General features: G+C 48.3%; 1 long non-coding RNA gene across 1 annotated transcript in view; it reads right to left on the reverse strand.

Moving 5' to 3' along the window:
- The window catches only part of LOC130585788 (uncharacterized), a 22,396-nt gene extending 17,831 nt beyond the window's left edge, over positions 1-4,565 (reverse strand). Inside the window, exon 1 of the long non-coding RNA XR_008966627.1 lies at positions 4,291-4,565. This is a non-coding gene — a long non-coding RNA (uncharacterized LOC130585788). The remainder of the gene's footprint in view (positions 1-4,290) is intronic.
- Between the last annotated feature and the right edge of the window lie 611 nt (positions 4,566-5,176).

Genomic DNA, 5,176 nt, shown 5'->3' on the forward strand with positions numbered 1-5,176 from the left:
TGACTCCACATTTTCACCAGAAATCACACCATTGACTCCACATTTTCACCAGAAATCACACCATTGACTCCACATTTTCACCAGAAATGCCTCTCACCGGACCTTAACATTCTGTTCACATCTCAGCCCTGCAATTATTCTTTTCAGAAGCAGAGATGCAAAGAAGGCATTAAGAGCCGTTCAAAATACCACATTTGTGCACTTTTCTCTTGTCGTATTAAATATAATTACTTCTGATGCAATCAAAGTCATTCCTTCAGATGGATAAATCCAGCACCAAATTTAGAGCCTCGAGCTCCAAATATCAGGCTCTTAAAGCAAAGCTTTAAGCCTTTGCTTTCACTTCAGTGAGGTACAAAGAAGAATWGTGAGGCCATAAGGTTTAAAAATGGTATTTTTAAATGAATTTTTCCTTAAATTACTCTCTTAGTTCCTGGTTGCAAAGTGCTTTGAAGACCAAAGGTGATAAATGAACTGCATCTCATAACTCAGTCACCAGGAGATGGGGACCAGCCAAACTGACCAACCCCTTCTGGAAGTTTCTTCTCTAAATTCAAAAGGTGCCTGAAAATCTGAACACATGCAAACACAGAAATCCAACCAGGAAAAAATCTGCTGCTGTTGAGAAAGCAGGGTCAGGATGGACCAAACAGACTGGGATGTGCTGACTGYAACCACCAAGCACAGGATCCTGCACTGTTTATTCCTGCATCCAGCACCAAGCATTGCAATGACCATTTGTGTCGTATTTTTGGCTTTTAAATTCTCATTTCACGCTGAGATTACATCACAAGTACAAAAGGGTTTTGTGTAAGCACTTCTATCATTCTACAGGAGTTTCAGGAATCAGCAGGAAGCACATCAATGTGAAGATGGGGGAGTTGAACCCTCCTTCTCCCAAAGTCTCCTCTCAGAAATCCCCAAGGCCCTGAAGTTGTGCAAAAAAACCCCAAAACCGAGAGCAGCAGCACGGATTGCAAAACAAAACTTGTCTTCAAACGCATCAATTGGCATAAAACTGTAAAAATAAAGACAGGACTTGCTAAAAACTGCCAGTGCTGATGTTTTTGATTTCAGGTGGTGACAGGAGCCCCAGAAATCTGTGTCTCCTCTATAAATCGGGTCTGATCAGGTATTTCTGTGAATTGCAGGCTGAGCTGTGAGGGATCATTCCCAAACTGTGCAGAATGAGAGAGAAAAGCCAAGGGGCACTTTGTCCCAGGGATCATTCCCAAACTGTGCAGAATGAAAGGGAAAAGCCAAAGGGCACTTTGTCCCAGCTCCTCCTGCCACAGGCTGTGCTGTCTGATTTTCACTGCTGGAGCCCCCAAAAACAGGAGGGTGATGGTTCATTATCCCCTGCACACAATGAAAGCCAAGCTCAATTAATGAATTCAGCCTTGCTGAATAAATACCTTTGTCAGGACAGCAACAAGACTGAAACCCAACACAAAACCCCAAAATAAGCCCAAACTGCTCTCGTCACTGGCACCCTGAAAGAAATGAATTTCAGAGTGGAAGTGAAAAAWTTGTTTCAATACCTCCTCTGAGAAATGTGGGGACACAAAAAAAAGCAGAAAATTCTCTCAAATATTTCTCATTACAGTCTGCAGGTTTGCCAGAATATCTTTTTGTGTTAACAATGAATTCCCAGCACAGGTTAATACAAAGCACCTTTAGAAACCCAGGGGTGTTTTTGCTGTGTCACCCCTCAATTCACAGGACTCCTGAGCTTAGAGGGATCTTTAGATTTGATATTTCACAGCTTTTGGGATGGAGTCTGTGAACACAACATTCTCAAATTCTGTTTCAAAGAAGGTTTGGGAATAACCACCTGAAGTACAGCACATTTTCATGCAGATACACTTTGAAGTCCACATGCTTCTGAGAAAACTTGAAGGATTCGGAATYTGGGATGGTTCAAATCTACCCAATTCTCTGCTAAGCATTTTTAGTTCTGGGCAGCAAACAGCATTTGCAAAGTGACTCAACAGAGMGGGTGAATCACGGAGACAGACGCAATCCAGAGTCACTAAAACAGCRCAAAACCTCCCACTGATCTCTGCCCAGATCCCATTGGTTACAGCTGAGCTCCACAACCCCAGAAAGGATCCAAAAAACCTCTCCTTCCCTCGGGCAAAATTAGCTTCCCTTCCTCACACCGAGCCAATCCATCTGAGTGCCACCCACAGCAAGAAAACCACATCCATTCCAAGCTGCTTCCTCCAGAAACAGCAAAACCAGTGAAAAAAAACTTCTTCAAAATAAAGAGGCATTTAAACAACAATGTAASACAACATCAGCACTGTGACAGCTTCAAATGAATCCAAGTCTGATGTGAAGTCTAGCATGAAATGCAATTAAATTGTCTCTGCTCGTCTCAGGAGAAGATCAGCAGATTGTGGAGATGATTCCATGCACAGAACTCAGCAAGAGCCCACCCTGGACAGGAGAGAAGGGGGCTCTGGATCAGCTCTGGGATCAGCTCTGGGTCTGGCAAAAACAAAACTGGGACCTTTCAGATTTAACTGGCAGGGACTGATCGAGGGCTATAAGGAGCTGATGGAGGAACAGACACAAATCTGTGCAGGGAGGAGATCTCCACCACCAGGGCTGAATTGTGGAGCTTCCACAGGCGCAGAGCATCGAGCAGAGCTGGGGAAACACCGGACTGTGCATCCATCCCTGACACTGGGGAGTGTCCAACAGCACGGGGACACTGCTGAAATCCAGCAGGAACAGGAGTAAAGGGCCTTTTGGCAGAACTGCTCACTTTTTTCAGAATTCCTCACTTTTAGGAGCAGCGGAGACAACGCTGAACACAGTCCCCATTCCCCACAGGCAGACTGTTCAGAACTAAAGCTGAGCCCGGGGGAAGCGTTTTAAACTTCGTTTTTATTTCTCTGATTTCATTGGTAATAAATCATTTCATTGGTAATAAATCATTTTCCCCCAGGAGAGTCTGTTCTGCTACAACAATTCCTGAGCGGTCTCTGCCTCTCCTTGTCCTGACCCACGATCCTTAAATTGTATTTTCTGTCCCCTGGGGAGGGTGGAGCAGCTCTGGTGGTCACCTGGCACCCAAGCCAGGGTGGCCCCAGCTCAGACTGACCCCAGGACAGAGCAGAGGGAGCTCTGCAGTTCATTTTGGTCACAACTTCTGCTGCATCCTCCTTTCCCCACTGAGCTTTCCCAACCCCACACCATGTGCTCTGTGCTCACATCCCCGTTCTCACACCATTCGGGTCAGAGCAGCTCAGTGCTGGAGCTGCTGGCAGAGCAGTGTCAGGAATAAATCGTGCTGCACCTCGGGCTCTGGGGCAGCGAGGCGCCTTTCCATAATGTTTGATTTTGCTAACTGGAAAATAAACAAACTGAGTGCAAAGATCTGCTGATTAAGCYCAGCAAATGAACTGCTGATGAGCCCCCACTTTGCAGAGATGGCTTCATTTCAGATACCCTGGGAGGTGGGAGAGAAATCCCGAGAGGCTCCAGCCCAGCCCAGGCAGAGCCGCGTCCTCAGGGACACCCCAGGGGAACACGGCAATAAGCCCCTGCCATCCCATAAACAGCATTTGGGTCCAGTTCTCTCCAAAAAACTGCCAAAAACGGCCCGGGGACCAACCCCCAGCTCTGCTGGCCCCTGCTCTGCCCCTCTGCAGCTGAACTCTCACATGAGCATCCCTGAGCTTCCTCCTCATGCCACGGGAATCTCCCCGATGGGCGTTTGCCAGAGGGATCCCCGTGTCCTGCCTAAAACCCTGTCCACCCTAAAACCCTGACCCCAAAACCCTGCCCTCCCAAAAACCTGTCCCTAAAACCCCGTCCACCCCAAAACCCTGTCCTCCCTAAAACCGAGGGCTTTTCCCGGGGCACAGAAGGTGCCACCCACCCCGGCAGCGCTGGGACAGGAGTTCCTGTCCCTCTGTCTGTGTTTCAGCGATCCCAAATCCCCTCTGAACCGCAATGCCCCGATCAATCCCTGCCCTGGCACACAAACGCAGCACAGCACTCGGCATTCCTGCCACACCGTCATGCTGCACAAGAGGAGAGGATGCTAAGCATGAATAAGTTCTGCCAAAGATACTTTTTATTCCTGAAATGGAATTCCAGAAATACCTCTGGCTGCTGTCCCTGCACACACACACGAAATGGCAAGGCGTGCGAATGGCATCCTGTGTGCACAGCTAAATATCAGAGGTTACACTCSAACAGATTGCAGCGAGTTAATGACAGACACTTCCACTCATTCCCCCACACCTCCTGCTATTTTTAAAGGCTTTTACTTACATAATGTGTGGTGTCTCCATCGGCACGGATCTAACTCTGGCGGCAGCATCAGGGCTGGCTTTGTGGGACATGGGAACCACTCGGGAAGGGCTCACCCCACAGCCCCGCTGGCCGGGCAGGAGCGCGGATCCTTCACGAATTCACTCACATTCTCTTTCACCAATTCATTCACATTAGCTTTCACTAATTCATGAGCTCGCTCAGCAGAGCCAGGGCTGTCAGCTGAGAGGATGGTAATTCAACCCTGCTGCCCGAGAAACGGCTCACTGAGCGCGGTTCATAAAGGTGGGGCTTATTAAGGTGCGGTTCATTAGGGTGCGGCTCATTAAGGTGTCCCTCATTCAGGTGTGGCTCGTTAAGGTGCGGCTCGTTAAGGTGTGGTTAATTAAGGTGCGGTTCATTAGGGTGGGGCTCATTCAGGTGTGGCTCGTTAAGGTGTGGCTCATTAAGGTGCGGCTCATTAAGGTGTGGCTCGTTAAGGGTCGGCTGAGCCTCCAGAGCTCTGCTGGGAAAGGCTTTGGAGAAGCCACTTCAGGCAGCACAAGGGATCAGAGTTTGGTTTAGAGCTGCGATTATTCCTCTCAAACACAAACACAGCGCAGCACATTCACAGCACGGAGATGTTCTGATGGGAGGGTGATGCCCATGGGCAGTGGGTGCTTGAGAAATTACCAGAGTTCGAAATTTCTGGGTGCCATTTCGAACTGGCACCCAGAAATGCCAGTTCAGGGCTCAGCTCGGGGTTCAAGCGCAGGATTTGCAATCCAAGTGTTGTTCTGCAAGGAGTTTTTACCATTCCTGCACAATTCCAGCCTTCCCACCTGGAGTTTTACCACTGACAGCTCTGCTCTGCACATCTCCACAGATGAAGGTGTTTTATAAAGCT

The sequence above is a fragment of the Malurus melanocephalus genome, unplaced genomic scaffold (assembly GCF_030028575.1).
Source record: "Malurus melanocephalus ecotype Western Australia unplaced genomic scaffold, MMel_1.1 scaffold_963, whole genome shotgun sequence".
Taxonomy (NCBI): Eukaryota; Metazoa; Chordata; class Aves; order Passeriformes; family Maluridae; genus Malurus; species Malurus melanocephalus.